The 19,731-nt window shown below is 48.1% G+C and overlaps 1 long non-coding RNA gene across 2 annotated transcripts in view; it reads left to right on the plus strand.

Annotated features, from left to right (window-relative positions):
* Positions 1-895: 895 nt before the first annotated feature.
* Positions 896-19,731, plus strand: part of LOC309338052 — a 286,413-nt gene continuing 267,577 nt past the window's right edge. For both annotated transcript variants that reach the window (XR_014154631.1, XR_014154632.1), the window contains exon 1: positions 896-1,015. This is a non-coding gene — a long non-coding RNA (uncharacterized lncRNA). The remainder of the gene's footprint in view (positions 1,016-19,731) is intronic.

Here is a 19,731-nt window from a genome sequence, read left to right on the forward strand (position 1 = left end):
AGTGGTACCTCAGGTTCAGTGGTGTAGCGTGGGTTGTCAGCACCCGGGGCAAGGCAAGTAATTTGCACCCCCTAACCTGTGGATTTGCGCCCCCTAACCCGTGGATTTGCGCCCCCCAACCCTAACCCCCAGGTGTTGCGCCCGGTGCGGCTGGCCCCCCCTGCACCCCCCACATTACGCCACTGCTCGGGTTACATACGCTTCAGGTTACAGACTCAGCTAACCCAGAAGTAGTGCTTCAGGTTAAGAACTTTGCTTCAGGATGAGAACAGAAATCATGCTCCGGCGGCGCGGCAGCAGCGGGAGGCCCCATTAGCTAAAGTGGTGCTTCAGTTTAAGAACAGTTTCAGGTTAAGAACGGACCTCCGGAACGAATTAAGTTCTTAACCCGAGGTATCACTGTACTTGCACTTTGACGTGCTTTTGAACTGCGAGGTTGGCAGGAGCAGGGGCCGAGCAGGGATTCGAACCACCGAGTTGGACAGGAGCAAAAGATCTTCGTTGGTGGTGGTTGTTTTTTTTTTGGGGGGGGGAGGGTTGCTTGCTGTACACGAGCCGGGCCCCCCCCCCCGGACCCCAAAAGTCGCCGAGTGATTTGGCATGCAAGGCTTCTGGGCTGGAGGAAGGAGCCCGATGAGTGAAAAGCTTTGCACCGCAAGCGTGTCATAATTAGATCCGAGAGAGAAGCTTCCTGTTTCCTTTTTCGGGTTTTTTCTTTTTCTTTTTTCCAAGCTGTCACACAAAATTTGAAACCAGCCGGTAACGTGACCCGCCGCACCAATGATGTGAGCCGAGCAAGGCGACTTTCATTTCTGGCGCCCGTTACAAATGCGAAGCTGTGCGCTCTTCGCTCCTGCGCGCGTGGAAAGAGCTGGAGGAGATAATGGTACCGCTTCTCTGTTATTTTAAAGATCGTTTTGAAGCTGCGCTTGGCTCGTGGACGGAGCCCGACAGCTAACTTCAGCAGGCTGGCCAAACAGACCTAAGGAACCCCCCTCGGCAGGAAGCTATGCTGGTAAGACGCAACTTCATCCGTCTTTCTTACAAAACTGCACTTTGCGCAACAGCGGGCTGCACAGCTTTGGACGTGGAGCTCCTATAGCCTCGTTTGCAAATATCACGGGGGCTGTGTGTTAAAAGCTTCCACCGATCTGCTCTGTAACTGCCCCCTGCTCTCATTTTGGGGAAGGCAGGAAACACCCGGGTCTCAAGCGTGCCAGGAAACGCCTATGCCTGATCGGAAAGCCCTAGTCGCCGCGCAAATGACGCACCTGCTCTCTGGGTCGTTTCTTTCTCCAGATGCTCCAGCCTTGGGCCAGAGTTTTTGGAAACGGGTATTATTAGACTCTGATTCAGCCCTATCCTGGTCTGCAGACGTAATTTGGAAACTTATCAGTCATTCAGCTCAGTGATGTGGTCTTGTTCAGTAAAGTGGAAATAATTCAGGAGGGCTACTAGTAACTTCTGATCAGAAATGTTTTAGCGCTTTGGAAGCGGGCTTGCGGATGTGGCATGGCAGCAGGTCTCAGGTAAAGGAGTATAGACAACAGGTTCTTGAATGAGGCAGAGTTCGTTCAGGAAGAAAACTGGAACCCGATTCCTGTTAGCGCTGTCTAATTTTAAGAACGCGAGGCAGCTGCAGAGAATCACTGTTTACTCCACCAGTAATTGATACTTTATCCGATTTTTGTTAAGTTTTGTTGTTTGGGTTTTGTTTTTTAAAAACTGCAAATTGCCTTTTTGAGGACCTGCACTAAAGGTAGGATAGACATACGGTATCTGAAAGGGCAGCCTCTGTGCTAGAGAGAAACCAGGCTTTTTAGCAAGGATAGAAGGTTATCTGTCGTTTTCAAGCAGTGACAACAAACATCCCTGGACAAACGCATCATGGCAGGTGAGGATATACTGTACTTAAGTCTATTCTACGGGGGCGCAAAGCACTTTGGGCACCCCAGGGGAGGACAGGTCATTGGAACAGCCTGGAACAGCCAGTGTTTTATCCCCTCCCCCAGGAATGAATGGAAGCCATGGACTTATATGAAGGAAAGTAGCAGGATCCATGTTGGGGCATCACAGGAGATTTTTGTTTGTTTTGTTTAGTCGTTCAGTCATGTCCGACTCTTTGTGACCCCCTGGACCAGAGCACGCCAGGCACTCCTGTCTTCCACTGCCTCCCGCAGTTTGGTCAAACTCATGCTGGTAGCTTCGAGAACACTGTCCAACCATCTCGTCCTCTGTCGTCCCCTTCTCCTTGTGCCCTCCATCTTTCCCAACATCAGGGTCTTTTCCAGGGAGTCTTCTCTTCTCATGAGGTGCCAAAGTCTTGGAGCCTCAGCTTCACGATATGTCCTTCCAGTGAGCACTCAGGGCTGATTTCCTTCAGAATGGAGAGGTTTGATCTTCTTGCAGTCTATGGGACTCTCAAGAGTCTCCTCTAGCACCATAATTCAAAAGCATCGCTTATTAGGCGATCAGCCTTCTGTATGGTCCAGCTCTCACTTCCATATATCACTACTGGGAAAACCATAGCTTTTACTATACGGACCTTTGTTGGCAAGGTGATGTCTCTGCTTTTTAAGATGCTGTCTAGGTTTGTCATTGATCACAGGAGATGGGAGGGGATAAAACCTAACTGCACGGAGCCCCTTCTTTGAGAACTAAACCTGCACCTATCTGCATAGACTCACTCTCTGCTATTCTGATTTCTGGTCTTGGCAACAGAATGTTGGTACTTGGCGTTGAAAGCTGAATGGCTGGATTCAGTTATATTCTTTTTCCCTGAAATACACACTGTAATCTTAAAGCCATTTATTTGGGAATAATCCCCATGAAACTGAATGGGAGTGACTTCTGAGCAGACATGTTAAGTAGACTGTCAACTGGGGTGGGCAGAATGTGATGGTAGAATATTCGGAAGGTTCAGGTGCCAACATGGGAAGTTTAAAAATAGCAATTGCCATTTTCCAGGTGTTCTGTGATCAATAAAAATAAGAGATGGAGAAGTGAGGCCCAGAGGATTGTGTCTTGGGTTTCCAACCAGTTTCTGTATTTAGTGAGAGTAATTGACCTAGTTCGTTGCTGTTTTTTCATATTTGTATAATAATAATAATAATAATAATAATAATAATAATAATAATAATAATAAATTTATTATTTATACCCTGCCCATCTGGCTGGGTTTCCCCAGCTACTCTGGGTGGCTTCCAACAGAATATTAAAATACAATAACCTATTAAACATTAAAAGCTTCCCTAAACAGGGCTGCCTTCAAATGTCTTCTAAAAGTTTGGTAGTTATTTTTCTCTTTGACACCTGATGGGAGGGCGTTCCACAGGGTGGGTGCCATTACCGAGAAGGCTCTCTGCCTGGTTCCCTGTAGCTTGGCTTCTCGCAGTGAGGGAACCACCAGAAGGCCGTTGGCGCTGGACCTCAGTGTCCGGACAGAACGATGGAGGTGGAGACGCTCCTTCAGGTATACTGGACCGAGGTCGAGGTATCCAAGCCTTCCTCCAACAAGATCACTTCAGGCTGCCATTCGTGCACATTTTATCCTCATGAAAGCCCTATGAGGTAGCCTAGTCTGAAGGAATTTGACTGCCATCTGTTGGCTTTGTGGCAAGCAGGAACTCAAACCTGATCCAAGTCTAACACCAGCAAGCTAGAGTGCTGGCTCTCATGTCTGGCCTTTCTCGTGTTGCTGTCAGTCAAGATTTGCCAGAGCTGAATGGTCTGCATCAAAGCCAGACCCCGGCTCTTGTGCAAAATGAGCATTGCAGAACAAACTGACAACAACAGAGCATTAAATGCAATGCACCTGAATTTTTTTTTTTTTTTTTTTTTGCAAGAACTTGGCTTTCCTGTGGCAGATGTTGCAAAATCTAGGGGCTTCCCATAGCATAGATGGTTACAGAGCTCTCTTCAGGTCTTCATCTTCTCTAGAAATGGAAGATGCGTAGCAAGCATTGCAGGAATGAATAGAGCAATAAACATTTGAATCTTTTCTTTGGCCTTTAAACATGTCAGTATGAAATGTCTGATTCTGTTTTAGCCTGTTTTTAGCTTATTCTTGATTCTAATTACATTCTGAATTTTTTTAAAGTACAGTGGTACCTCAGGTTACATATGCTTCAGGTTACATACGCTTCAGGTTACAGACTCCGCTAACCCAGAAATAGTGCTTCAGGTTAAGAACTTTGCTCCAGGATGAGAACAGAAATCGTTCTCCGGCGGCACGGCGACAGTGGGAGGCCCCATTAGCTAAAGTGGTGCTTCAGGTTAAGAACAGTTTCAGGTTAAGTACGGACCTCCGGAACGAATTAAGTACTTAACCCGAGGTACCACTGTACCTGAGACCACATAACACCAGTCTTGAAAAACCTACATTGGCTCCCAGTACGTTTCCGAGCACAATTCAAAGTGTTGGTGCTGACCTTTAAAGCCCTAAACGGCCTCGGTCCAGTATACCTGAAGGAGCGTCTCCACCCCCATCATTCAGCCCGGACGCTGAGGTCCAGCGCCGAGGGCCTTCTGGTGGTTCCCTCACTGCGAGAAGCAAAGCTACAGGGAACCAGGCAGAGGGCCTTCTCGGTAGTGGCGCCCGCCCTGTGGAACGCCCTTCCAGCAGATGTCAAAGCGATAAACAACTACCTGACATTCAGAAGACATCTTAAGGCAGCTCTGTTCAGGGAAGTTTTTTACGTGTGCTATTTTACTGTATTTTTGGTTTTTATGGTAGCCGCCCAGAGTGGCTGGGGAGGCCCAGCCAGATGGGCGGGGTATAAATAATAAATTATTATTATTATTACCTGTTGTTTTTTTTTAACCTGTTCTTTTACTGACAATTTTGATTTTTTGTTGTTGTTGTTTTTTGTAAACTGCTTAGCGGTTCTATTAAGTACTATTAAGTACTATTAAGTACCCAGCCCTATCTGGATGGAGATGCTGGGTTTAAACCCCAGACCTTCTACATACAAAGCATCTGTTTTGCCATCAAGCTAGGCTGTTTCCCATTGTTGCATTTTGTTAAATAAGTGTAATTTTGTTGGCATCCATCTATCTGAGGGCCGCCTCCCAGGGGTGACAAAGCAGCACCCAAGTGCCCTCCCCAGGGCGCAAGTCTGGGCAGTGTGTATGGAGCTCCTGGGCTGCCCAGATGACAAAAATAAGCAAGTATTTTTGGATTGACCCTGAAGGGGAAAGATCCACAGCTTGGGTAGCAGGTCTTTACTTACAGTGCTGCCAATCAAAAAAATCAGGACTGTGTGAGACTAGACCAATTTGGCAGCTTCATGTGTTCACAATCTCTTTTGTTGATATTCTTCCTTTACCACCTGAAATATACTCAGCGTCACATAGTGATTTCATGCTCTTTATTGCGGCTCGTAAAACAGTGAATAAATTTCTCCCCAAACTTCTGGCTTTATATACGTTATTTACACATTGGGTCCCGTCTGATTGGCTGATTCTGCTTCCCTCCTGGAGCCTGATTGGGCTGCTCCCAATATAAACCACGTGTCTGAAATAGTACAGGAGAACAATCCTGAAGCCATTTTGACTCTCCCAAATTGACCTCAAATATTTCTCTGCAAGGAGGACGGAAATGGGAAAAGCTTTCCAGTTGTCTTTGGACTTGTAGGGGCTTACGCCTCCCTGTAAATACAGTCTGGCGAGTATCTGTTAAGCTGAGCAAACTATCAATATGTGTAAGAGATTCAGGAACTACCATGTCAAAGGGATGGCTAGGCTACCCAGAAAAGGCAATCAGATAAGGTATTATCAGGTATCCTGACAGACAGGAGACTCATATTTCTGCTGGGGACCACCTCTTTCCGTGATGTATGCATGATGTTTTGGGGGGGTGGTCTTGAGCTACAGGGGAGGCAACTTTCAAATGTCTATATAAGAGCTTGCACACCAATGTTCTAGGTCAGGCTTCAGCAACCTTTTTCAGCTCTGGGCTGCTCCACCGTCCCTCAGACCATGTGGGGGGCCGGACTATATTGGGGGGGAAATGAACAAATTCCTATGCCCCACAAATAACCCAGAGATGCATTTTAAATAAAAGGACACATTCTACTCATGCAAAAACACACTGATTCCTGGACTGTCCGCAGGCCGGATTGAGAAGGCAATTGGGCCGCATCCGGCCCCCGGGCCTTAGTTTGCCTACCCCTGTTCTAGGTCCCTAGTCTCCTCCCTCCCAACGAGGGGTGAGTGGTGGACCCTGTTGCAACAGTTTAATAAAGATCAGGCTTACTAGCTGCTTTGCTCCTCAATATTCTCTGGTTGGCCTCTGTTATTTTCTCCTACCAATAGAGAACCTACATAAGGACTCTATACGGGCTCTTCGATACCCCATAAGGGAAAGGGAGCAGTATTTTTCTGTACAACGCTAGGTAAATCTGCGAAACATTCCCTGTCTGAAGCCCAGGAGAGCAGCTGCTCGTCAGTGTAGGCAGTGCTAAACTAGATGGACCAATAGTGTAAGGCGGCTTTCCCTGTTCTTTCGTTCCTGGTCTCCTGTGCAAAGGTGAGAGTTGCATCTGTTGTTCTGCCTACTTGGCCTCTGCCATGGGGCTCCCAGAAGGTTCCCTTCACATTCTTTTTTAGTGATTTACTCATTTAGGGAGGAAAATAGGTTCTTTGATGGCACTTCTCTAAGCCAAGCTGGCTTGACCTATTTTTTTTTTTAGGCCTTGCTAAATCCATTGATCAAACTCACATTTACTAATTTCAGAATTAGGGGGGAAACTGGCACCCAGGAATTTAGAGGATCCTTGCCCCCTACAAAACCATACCACTAGCTTGTAAAAAATAATTGTCTTTAGAGTCCTCCACCCCTTGAAAATACAAAAATTAAGAAGAAGAAAAAAAGCAACTCTGGGGATTGCATAATCATTGTGCTACATCACAGTTTTAAGTGCCATCATTTTGTCAGTCAAATAGCAACTGCTGTAATAGTAAACCACAGCACTGGGTTAATCCTATGCTCTTTCATAACTTTCCTTACTCATTTGTAAACTGGACTGTGGGTTTAAAAGAAGTTTAAAAACCTTGCTATTCATCACTAGCAAGTGGTTTTGGCTCAGACATGTGGTCTATACATTTATGTATGTGCTTGCTTGGTACATCTATGAACTTTTATTTTGCATATATAAGACCTTAAAATTCTTATAACACTATACATTATGTTTGGACTTGTTAACTAAGCATTAGTTTCCACAAGGCAGCTGTGAAGTCCAGTCCCACCATGGTAGCACAATATCGTGTGCATTTATCAACACAAATATTGCCTGAAATTGATGAAGTTACATAACTGAGGCTTTACGCAAGTCAATGAACACACTGCATTTTTTGTTTCTTTTAACCTGTGATTCATTCCACATCTCTGAACAGGGTTTTGTTTTTGCTTTGTTTCGCTTCAAAATGTGGGAACATTTGACTTTGATTAACCAGAAGCCTATTTTAGCTTCCTGTCTCATATCTTCTACCAGGAAAAACGGAGGAATTTGCTTGTCAAAAAGAAGTCCTCAGCACCGCCTCCCCGCAAAGTCTAAACACGTTTTTTGGTGGCATTGTTTCCGAGTGCATAGGTTTAACTCGTGAAACACCTTGACCTTTGTCAGCCGGATGAAATGCTACCCTTCGCTTTCAAATGGAAATACGCATGAGCTTACAAAGTGTTGCCATTTAAACTGGTTAGCCTGAAGGAGGAAGCTCTTGAAAGGAAAAGGAGAGAAGTACCTAGCCTCTGCTTGTCTCTTCTCCCCGTCCCCACTTTTATCTGTTTATGTTTTTGGTGAAACAATAATATAACTACAATCTTTCTTGCTAGAATACTGCTTTCTGATCCAAAGTTCTTCGTGACAATAGGGGTTGCAGACTGAAAATGAGGGCAGGCTCCAGCGTTGATGGGCGAAGCGCCCTCTGGTGGGCCATCTCTTATTACAACGATGGGCTCCCTAAGATGGTTGGGTGGCACCTTGTATGCCTCATTCTGGCAAACCCTTCAGCCAAGCTGGTGCCAAACATATTGCTGTGCTTTCCTTTAGAAGAAGAAGAAGAAGAAGAGTTTGGATTTGATATCCCGCTTTATCACTACCTGAAGGAGTCTCAAAGCGGCTAACATTCTCCTTTCCCTTCTTCCCCCACAACAAACACTCTGTGAGGTGAGTGAGGCTGAGAGACTTCTGAGAAGTGGGACTAGCCCAAGGTCACCCAGCAGCTGCATATGAAGGAGCGGGGAAGCGAACCTGGTTCACCAGATTACGAGACCACCGCTCTTAACCACTACACCACACTGGCTCTCTTTAGATGCCATCTTTAGATGACATCAACAAGGCCAAGAGGGGGGTCTTGTTGTCTGGGCAGCCCAGGACCTCCATACACGCTCACACTGCCCAGGCGTGTGCCCTGGGGAGGGCACTTTGCTTCTGCTAATACTGTGGTTTGGCTTCACCCCCGGAGGTGCACTCCATTGTGTCTCAAAGGAGTCGTGATACCATCTTATCAGACCTGGTGGTGTGAGAAGGCCCAAGTAATGATGAACTTATATAAAAGTTCTAAGAAGTTCTTAACAGTTCTAAAAAGTCCTAAAAATAAGAATACAAAGAACTTGGAGAGTCGCTGCCAGTCAAAGCACTGAGCAGTGGTGTTACATGTTTTGTGGTTTTGTTGGGGGAGGGGAACCACAGCTCAGTGGTAGAGTACGTGCTCTGAGCCTCAGTCTCTGGTATTTCTAGTTAAAAGGATGAGTGTTCAGGTGATCTCTGCCTGAAAAGCCTCTGTCAATCACTCAGAAAATGGGCTAGATTGACAGATAAGGCAGCTTCCTATGAATATGCCAGTTTTTCTTTTCTTCTTTTCTTTTCTTAAAAAAAGGTTAGCGTCACACCCAGAAGTCTGTTTTTAGAATGCTATTAAAATGGGCACAGCATCAGATATTTTTACACTTTCATGTTTCGTCTTTTTTGTGGCGGAATCATGCTTTTTTGCCATTCTCGTTGGCAGCAGCGCCACCTGCTGTTGAAAGCAAAGGCGACGAAAGATGAAGGGTGAGAAAGAGCCTCAAGTGTTTTCCTCTCACGAAGAAAGAAGTCAAAAACCTGTTCTGTGCATCTTTCATGCGAATGTGTAATTTTCATTGGCTGAAATGCACGTTCAGGGTTTGTTTGTTTTTGACTGCGTTTCTTTCAAGCCCCACTGCCTAAGGTTGGAGAGAGGTGTTTTTTCTCTCTCCATAGATTTTAAGTTACCAGTAGTCTGAAGAGAATGGGCCTAGCTGTGGTATATACATTTGTACCACTTTCACCTATGAAAAAATGGTGTCTTTGTAGGCTTTCTGTACTGTGGCAAATGCTGTTTAATCAGAGGTGACAGTATGGTGAAAATAAAACCAAAAGACATGATGGCTCTTTCAAGAATCTCAAAGATGATGGTATTTCCCCAGCGTAACCTGCATTGATTCTAATGTCAACTTTTTAAATATACCAGTTAGGTTGCTGCATCTTTAATAGTTATATAAAGGTACCCTGTACGGGCCAGTCGTGTCCGACTCTGGGGTTGTATGCCCATCTCACTTAAGAGGCTGGGGGCCAGCGCTGTCCGGAGACACTTCTGGGTCACGTGGCCAGCGTGACGAAGCTGCTCTGGCGAACCAGCACCAGCGCAGCACACGGAAACGCCGTTTACCTTCCCGCTATAAAGCGGTACCTATTTATCTACTTGCACTTAGGGGTGATTTCGAACTGCTAGGTGGGCAGGAGCTGGGACCGAAAGATGGGAGCTCACCCCGCCGTGGGGATTCGAACCGCCGACCATACAATCGGCAAGTCCTAGGCACTGAGGTTTTACTCACAGCGCTACCCGCGTCCCTTAATAGTTATATAGAAGAGGCGATTGCATGATAAACTACACCTGCTAAAATTACCTCTTCACACACAAATTATCCCCTTGCACCAGATGAATACCGTTTTATTTGCCTGGCCTTTTTAGATCTTTTGTCTACTCTGTTCTATAAATTATTGTATTTTTTAAAACTCATTTTAAAGCTGCTCTGGAATACCCTTTGGGACTGATGATGTGTGGGCAATTAAATCTAAATTAATAACTATTCATACATATGCTCAAACAGCAGAACAGGAACACTCTTAGAGCTCATCTGCGCCGCTCCTGAAATCCCACATTTTCCAAATCTGTTTTGTGCATTATAGCACTCTGTGGTTCAGTACCTATGCAGTTAGATGTTCTCGCATTCTTTTGTACCAGGAACACACATTGGGCCTATTGTTACTTCGCATCTAGAGTCTTGTTGCTGCTGCTGCTTTTTAAACTTAACCTGCCCATGGACACTTCGTAAGCAGTCCATAAAAGCTCCTGATGTGTCCTAACATTAGCTTTCCCTTGATAGATAAAGGAAAATCCAACTTGTGGTCCTGACTAACCAACAAAATTTACAATGCATTCTCAGGCACACCTCCTACTTAAGGTGCAAGGGGGGTCTTCCTCCCTGGTAAAGGAGAAAGGAGAGAGAGTTTCACTCAGATATCAACAGCAGCAACAATGAAAACAAAATGAGGACTGAAGGCAGTGGCTTTGGCACAGAGGACAGGGCAAAATAGGATAAACTAAAAAACATGATATGGCAAGTGCACATTACAAGACACAGTGCCATGTGCAACTGATTTAGAATACCTTTTTGCATTACTATTGGTTAGGGGGAAAGCAGATCTTAGCTTCAGAAAGACCGACATGCTACCAAGTCAGTAGAAACTTGGGAAACAGTAGAAACAGGTGGTTCCTGCAAATAAAATAAGAAAGCAGCAGCCTACAAGGCAAATTTTGAGGTGGTGTGGGTGTTCTCATTGTTTCCTTTGCACAATCCTTCGCAAGTTTCAGGCTCATTCATTCCCTCCTGTTTTGTGTGCAAGAAGCAAAATATGAGAGCTCTCCACTGTGTCATACGCTGTACGACTGTGGTCCATTTGGACTGTAGCTAGCTAAAGTAAGCCGTAATTAAACCATGGTTCATGAGCCTGGCTTGACAACCCACTAGAGTTTAAGCAAGCTGCAGTGCTGCATGTTCAGACAAATGGGAAACTGTGGTTTGTTTAAAAGAGGAAGCAGATGCACACCAGATGCATGTGCCAGAGGAGGAGAAGGAGCATGTGAAGCTGGCATCTCCACACCCAAACTGGTCCACTTACTATCACATGTGAAAATGTCCCCAGTTTATGCAGAGTAATCTATCATTCTTCCCACTAAGATCAGGGTGCAATAAGATGAACACATAATTGTCACATGTTTTCCTCTCGAGATCCACCGCTTAATGTTATTTGTAGTAAAGCAGGAATGAGAAGCGTATAACTCTCTGAATGGCTCATAATTAAAGATCAGTAATATTTAATGTTCATGCATAATGTCCTTGTGTTCTGTTTAAGAACCAGGAGGTTTTTGTTGTTGTCAATGCAATGGATCAAGAGCAATATATATTGCATTTTCACCTTTAAGCGGTAGATGGCACTAGCGACACACTATTGCTGTCACGTCCTGATTTTTCATGTTTTCCTTTTGTGAGGAAGGCACATATATTTAAGTCCAAAACAAGATCACATTAAAACACACACACACCAGCACTTGGCATGTCTGTAAACACAAAGGCCAAAAAGCAGCTGCCACTTCTGATCAGAACCACAGAACAGTTTCCACAAGGTCTTCTGAGGACAAGTTTTTTAAAAAATATAGTAAAGGAACTCCTCCGAGGCTCTAATTTAAGAGCCTTGCATGACTCATGTAAACAGAAGTGGCGCAACTGGTGAGTAATCCTGATAGCGCCTTTCTGTAAATATTTAATCGCAGTCAGGCTTCCAATGAGCCAGTCGGATTTTGGGTATTAAGACAATTACGATCTTAAAGGAAAGACGTGAGGAACGGGAAGGAGCTGTTCTCGTTGCATGAGATTTGCTGCTTGTTTTTCTATATTTACTGTTGACCCCCTTTGTCGCATATATTTTAAATTAGCTTTTCTCCTTGTTGTAAGCCGTGCAGAGAACTTGGTTCTAGAACGGCATATGAATGGCCTAACATATGTAAAGTAAATATATGAATGAAATTCAAAATTCAGCCTACAAACTGAGGTATAATGACACTTTTGCTGCAGATGGAAATATCGGTATTTTGACATTCAGTGTATGAATCTTTACCCATGAACATTTTGGGGACAAAAGAAGAGCTTTGAGAGGACGTTCAAAATTTTCTGCAGAAAGCAGAGTAGCTATCTCTTGTTCCCTGACTGTTCCCCAATCAGCGCAGGATCATATAGGATCACTGCTACATCACCCAATCAGATTTGCCTATGGATAATGTTGTGGGGGGAAAGGAAACCAGTGCTTTGCCCTCAAAATAAACTCATGAGAGGGAGGAAAGTTCTGTCTTTGTTGCTCAAGCGACTGGGCTGTGCTAGCAACACATCACCCTGATTGCCTATGCGATTGTGGTGCTCCTGTAAACATTTTCACCCACTTTAGAGGCCTCTGTCAAACTCACAAAAAGGGGGGTGTTTTCCGTAGGTGTTTGCAACCCCTTCTCTTGTTCTGGCACTGTGAACTGACTGAGGTTTTAGAGTAAATAAGGTGTGCTGATTACTTGGTCGAGGAATAGGTAGTTGATAGCCTCGTGGACTTGCAGCATTTAACTCCACCTACAGTAGGTTTTAATAATAATAATAATAATAATAATAATAATAATAATAATAATAAATTTATTTATATCCCACCCTCCCCAGCCGAAGCCGGGCTCAGGGCGGCTAACAACACTAAAGTAGTGCAACATTATAAAAACATTATAAAAATTAATTAAAATCAAAATTGATGGCAACCTGAAATATACTCAGAGTCGCAAGGTGATTTCATGCTCTTTATTCAGCTCATAGTGGTGAGGAGGAATGAATGAATGTCCCCTCAAAGTATCTGCTTTATATACATTATTTACACAATGGGCTGCACATGATTGGCTAATTCCAGGATTCTACTGTAGGCCAATCAGGTTGTGGATTCACTTCTATCTGGAGCATGATTGGGTGGTTCCTGCTAACCAATCATACTGCTGCATTGTTCTAGGACCAATCAGACTGCTGCATTCTGAATCCTATTGTTCTAGGACCAATCAGACTGCTGCCTTTTGGAGCCTATTGTTCTAGGACCAATCAGACTGCTGCAGTTTGGATCCTATTCAACTCAGTACATAACACCCCTCCCCTCTAAGTTCCAGTCCTGCCCGGAAGGTCGCATTCATAGTCCTCAAGGTACGCCGGTGGCCTACGTGTGCGTTGCGGCCTGGGGTGTTCCCTGGTCCGGGGTTCAGGTTCTGGCTCGTGTTCCAAGGATGGGGCTGTTTGGTCTGGCGCAACCGGCTCGCTCAGTCGTGGTTCTGGTTCCGGTGTCCTTTCGGCCTCGCGGGTCCTCTCTGTATTTACTGATTCTGCCTCTCCTGCTTGCCCCTGCTGCTCTATGGGCCTCACTGCCCCACTGTTCCCTTGGGACTCCTCTGACCTGTCCTCCTCCTCCTGGTTTTCTCCCGGGAATCGTCGCCGTATCTGGTCGCAGTGGCGGCGCCAGCATTGCCCCCCATCTGTTAGCACCTCGTACGACACGGGGCCCGTGACCCTGGTGACTGTGGCAGGTACCCATGCAGGGCCTGCCCCAAAATTCTTTGCGTACACTGGGTCCTGGGCCTCGAAGGTCCGGGGGTTCCTGCCTTCCCCCACCACTACCTCATCCTGAGCTCTATCGGGGTGAAGGCGGTCCAATCTGATTGCAAGGCGCCGACCCATTAGTAGTTCAGCGGGGCTCCGGCCAGTCGTTGAGCTGGGGGTGCTGTGCTGTGCTAGAAGGAATGTGGCAAGGCGGTACTCCCAATCCCCTTGCGTCATGCGGCGAAGGGTGTCCTTGGTGGTCCGCACCATGCGTTCTGCTTGGCCATTGGTGGCAGGGTGGAATGGCGCCGAACGGATGTGGCGGATGGCGTTCTGCACTGTGAAGGTTTGAAATTCTCCTGATGTAAATGCAGTCCCGTTGTCTGAGACGAGAGTGTCAGGGAGCCCGTGGGTTGCAAACAGCCTGCGTAGTACCCGGATGGCTGCGGACGTAGAAGTGGACGGTACCAGTGCGACTTCCAGCCATTTGGTGTAGGAGTCCACCACTATGAAGAATGTTTTCCCCTGAAAGGGGCCAGCGAAGTCCACATGCAGGCGTGACCATGGTGCTCGGGCGGACTCCCAGGACTGGACTGGGGCCCTTGGGGGATCTGGGCGGGATTCCTGGCAGGCCTGGCAGTGTTTGACCCAGGCCTCTATCTCTCCGTCGATCCCCGGCCACCACACATAACTCCTGGCAAGGGCCTTCATTCTTACTACCCCTGGGTGTGTCTCGTGTAGGGCTGTGAGGACCCTTTTGCGGAGGGGCTGGGGAACAACGACCCTGCTTCCCCATAACAGGCACCCCTTGTGGGCTGACAGTTCATGTTTGCGGGTTGTGTAGCCGGCGAATTCTGGCCCGGGGCTGCGGCTGGGCCATCCCCTCCACACCCAGTCCAGGACCCGGGAGATGACCCTATCTTTCTTGGAATGGTGTGCAACTTCTTGTGCCTGAATGGGGCGGTCAGGAAGCAGCTCCAGGCTCATAACCTCTTGTGCAGGTGCTGGGTCGGGGCCTGTTTCCGGTAGTGGTAGCCTGCTGAGGGCGTCTGCATGGCCCATCGCCTTTCCAGGGCGGTGAATCAGTGCATACTGGTAGCTGGCAAGGAAAATTGACCACCTGAGGACGCAAGGAGACAGCACTTGGGGGGTCTGCTTTTCGGGGGCAAACAAGCCAAGCAACGGCTTGTGGTCAGTCACCACGGTGAAGGGCCGCCCGTACAAGAAATCATGGAATTTTTTTACTCCCTTCACGATTGCCAGACCCTCCTTGTCGATTTGCGAGTAGTTCCGCTCGGTTTCGTTGAGTGTCTGGGAAAAGTATGCTACCGGTACCTCTCTTCCATCCGGGAGTTGGTGTCCCAGGACAGCGCCGATGCCATAGGGCGAGGCGTCGCATGCTAGCACCACCGGCAGCCTCTCGTCGAAGTGTGCCAAGACCGAGTTTGAGACAAGCAAGTCCTTGACTGCCTGGAATGCAGCCTCCTGGCGCTGGCCCCACACCCAAGGGGCCCGCTTGTCCAGGAGTCTGTGTAGGGGCTCCGCTACCGCCGCCTTGTGGGGAAGGAAGGAATGGTAAAAGTTCAATAATCCCAAGAAGGCCTGAAGTTCAGTCTTGTTCTTGGGCGCTGGGGCATCACAAATGGCCCGTACCTTGTCCCCAGTCGGGTGAACCCCTTCTGCATCCACCATAAATCCCAGAAAGTCCACTTGAGGCACTCCTAGTAGACATTTTTCCCGCTTCACCTTGAGACCCGCCATCTGGAAACGGTGCAGAACAGTGCGGAGGCGGTCCTCAAACTCCTCTGGTGTGGGCCCGGCAATCAACACATCATCAAAGAAGGGGGTGACACCAGGAATCCCTTTAAGGAGAGAGTCCATTAGATTCTGGAATATGCCTGGTGCCACGCTGACCCCGAATTGCAGCCGCTTTACCCTGAACGCTCCTCTGTGCGTCACAATCGTCTGTGCCTCTGCTGTGGCCTCATCTACTGGCAGCTGTTGATATGCTTGGGCCAAGTCCAGCTTGCCAAAAATTTTCGACCCAGCCAGGGTGGCAAGGACATGGCTGACCACTGGCACTGGGTATGCATGGGCCATGAGGGCCTTGTTTATGGTACATTTGTAGTCTGCGCAGATGCGGACCGAACCATTAGGCTTGACGGGTGTGACGATTGGGGTTTCCCAGGGGGCATTAGGCACCGGCTCCAGCACTCCTTGCTCCACGAGTCGGTCCAATTCCTCGTCTATACGGGGTTTCAGGGCGAATGGGACCCGGCGGGCCTTGAGCCTGACTGGTCGTACTGCGGGGTCAAGCTGTAGAGCAATGGGGGGGCCCGTATACTGTCCCAATTTCCCATCGAAAACCCCCGGAAACTCCTTGCATATGGCGTCCACGTCCACTTGTAAGCTCATGTGGTTCACCCCGGTGATGGCTAGTCCCAGTGGTCCAAACCATGCCAACCCCAGTAAGCTAATGTAGGGGCCCTTGACCACAAGCAAGTCCAGTTGCCGCGTCCGCCCTCGGTATTGCACCCTGAAGGTCCCCACCCCCATTGTGGGGACCTTACGTTTCTGGAAGTCCCGGAGGGTGAATGGGGCCGGCCTGAGTTTGGGACCCCCAGTAGGACACAGTTTCCTTAAGGTCCTTGCCGAGATTATGGATAGAGTTGAACCCGTGTCAAGCTCCATGCGGCATGGGGCCCCCTCTATCTGTACCTCTACATAAATTTTCTCTACGTTGGGGTGGGGCAACTGGTATACCTGGAAGTCTGTGAGCTCCGTCGAGTTGCCTTGGTGCGTTGGGCCCCGGGACCTGGGGCTCTTGGATTGGTCATCTGATGCCTGGCTTCGGGTGGGCCGAGCCCGACACACCCGGGCGATGTGTCCCAATTTTCTGCACTGCCTGCACTCTGCGTTGCGGAAACGGCAGGTCCTCCTCTCGTGACTTTCTCCACAGCTTGCGCAGTTCCCTCCTTCTCGTCGAGGCAGCTGTGGTATGTGGGCTGCTTGAGTGCGCTGCTGTACTCGGTGCACCTCCTCCCTGTCGGATCCCGAGTCGTTGGTGAGGTCTTCGTGGTGGACCCTCGGTTGGGACGGCTGGCTCAGCCGTGCCTCTTGCGTCGACCTCTCAGCAGCTTCCGTTGCCAGGGCCTCCTCCAGAGCGACCTGGAACGTTAGGTTCTTCTTAGCGTAGAGGCGTCGTTGCAGCTTCTCATCCTTCAGGCCACCAACGAGGCGGTCACGAAGCATGTTCTCCAGCTCTGAGAAGTTGCAGAACCGGGCAGCTTGGCGGAGAGAGGTCACAAACCCAGTTATGGTTTCCCCAGGGGCTTGCCGCTTTGCGTAGAAGGCATTTCGACAAGCCACCACTGAGGGCTGTGGCGAAAAGTGCCCCTTCAGCTGTTCCATTATTGTTTTGTATGGAACAGTAGCGACGTCTTCAGGCGCAAGGAGAGCCCGGGCGATTTCAAATGTCTCCTCTCCGCAGACGCTGAAGAATATTGCCCTCTTCTTGGCGTCTTCTTCATCGGTGACCCCTTTGGCTTCTAGGAGGAAGGTGAAACGGGAGGCGTACGCTTCCCAGTCTCCAGATGCTGGGTTGAATGGCGAGAAGCTGCTGTCAGTTGCCATTCTGAGTTCCTTGTGTCCCGGAGCTGAAGCCTGGATACACGGTGCGAGGCAGCGGTGCGGCAGGTGGCGGTGCTGCGGTGCTGTGTGTGGCAGTCAGCTCAGCGGGATCCCACCTTCGTCGCCAGTGAAATATACTCAGAGTCGCAAGGTGATTTCATGCTCTTTATTCAGCTCATAGTGGTGAGGAGGAATGAATGAATGTCCCCTCAAAGTATCTGCTTTATATACATTATTTACACAATGGGCTGCACATGATTGGCTAATTCCAGGATTCTACTGTAGGCCAATCAGGTTGTGGATTCACTTCTATCTGGAGCATGATTGGGTGGTTCCTGCTAACCAATCATACTGCTGCATTGTTCTAGGACCAATCAGACTGCTGCATTCTGAATCCTATTGTTCTAGGACCAATCAGACTGCTGCCTTTTGGAGCCTATTGTTCTAGGACCAATCAGACTGCTGCAGTTTGGATCCTATTCAACTCAGTACATAACACAACCATAAACTAAAGTTTTGTAAAGATTGCCAAAGGAGGGAGTCAGGCTGCGCCCTGACCAAAGGCCTGGCGGAACAGCTGTGTCTTGCAGGCCCTGCGGAAAGATGTCAAGTCCTGCAGGGCCCTGGTCTCTTGTGACAGAGCGTTCCACCAGGTTGGAGCTGCAGCCGAAAAAGCCCTGGCTCTAGTTGAGGCCAGCCTAACCTCTCTGTGGCCTGGGACCTTCAAGATGTTTTTATTTGAAGACCGTAAGTTCCTCTGTGGGGCATACCAGGAGAGGCGGTCCTGTAGGTACAAGGTTTTACAGTAAAAACCTAGGGGACGCGGGTGGCGCTGTGGGTTAAACCACAGAGCCTAGGACTTGCCAATCAGAAGGTCAGCGGTTCGAATCCCTCACGACGGGGTGAGCTCCCGTTGCTCCTGCCAACCTAGCAGTTTGAAAGCATGTGCAAGTAGATAAATAGGTACCACTCCGGCGGGAAGGTAAATGGCATTTCCGTGCACTGCTCTGGTTCGCCAGAAGTGGCTTAGTCATGCTGGCCACATGACCAGGAAGCTGTATGCCGGCTCCCTCGGCCAATAAAGCGAGATGAGCGCCGCAACCCCAGAGTCGGCCACGACTGGACCTAATGGTCAGGGGTCCCTTTACCTTTACCTTTACCGTAGATTTTGTCTGTAGACCAGCCTTTGCAACCTGGCGCCATCCAGATGTTTTGAATTGCCGTTCCCACCTCTTGAGGGGAAGCGAGGCCTCAAAGCAGCAGGTAGCTTTTATAAAAACACACCATATCCACCCAAAACTACACGCTTGTGCAACGAAGAGGACCATCCCGCTGGATCCATGTGTTGTGATGAGTTAGCTCTGCATGGCTTAGGTCAGGGACACTCCAAGTGGCCTTTGGCTTTTTCCCTCCTTTCCATGGGGCAGAGTTGGCCTCAGGTGCTGGAGAAGAGGTTCATATAGGAAAAGGACGGGAGAGGTGGAGCCAAGCCAAGAGCCTATTGGGACCCAAGGAAGCCTATCGTATTCCACAGAGCTATTGAATTTGCTTGGCAAACTCCTCTTTCTCTGCCCACACTCCTCATCCTGCTCATGCGTTTGACTAGCAGCAACTGCCCTGGGAAAGAGCTGATGTCTGGATTGTGGCTGTCTGGTGTCAGCTGGTTTCTTTTGCACAGTTCCTCACCCTTCCGGTCTTGAATTCAATTCGCCACATTTCCAAACAAAGTTCACGTGTCGTGCTTGAAAAGACCTCATGCAAATTCAGCGGTGTTTTAGTATACACACTATCAAATGCAATTTTTTTCCTAATATGTATATTCATTGTGTAATTTGTTTTTCTGTATACATTTCTGCACTGCAAAATTTGGAGAAGTGGGTCAACTTTGACAGGCGGCCGGGAGCATCCACATACCGGTCACCTGGTGACATCAGATGATTGACAGGTGGGGGACCCCACCCACTTGTCAGAAGTTGGCTTGTCGGGTAGGAGGTGATAAAGATCTGGATTCCCAGGCCAAAAACCTTCCCCATCCCTGCCCCTGGAGTCTCATCGCACAATTACTTATTTATTTAGTTATTCTCCCCCACCAGATCTTATCCTCACAACCCTGTTCATAGGTTCATAGATAGTGAATAGCCCAAAGTCACCTGGCGAGTTTCATGGCCGTATAGGGATTTGAACCCTGTTCTTCCAGGGCCTAATCTGATGCACTAACCACTGTATCAGCCAAACATATTCACTTCCATTTGTTGAAAGGAACAGCGCTTGAGGGGATGTGATCTGAAATCTTCCGCTTTGTATGGGTGTTCAAGATGGGCGATGGTTTTGTGACACAATCTGGCCGCCTTAGCTTTTTTTTGAGGGGGGGACATATTCTGGCATGGTGCCAACACTATCCAATTTATTTG

This window comes from Podarcis erhardii, assembly GCF_964252035.2.
Source record: "Podarcis erhardii genome assembly, chromosome: 3".
Classification (NCBI taxonomy): Eukaryota; Metazoa; Chordata; class Lepidosauria; order Squamata; family Lacertidae; genus Podarcis; species Podarcis erhardii.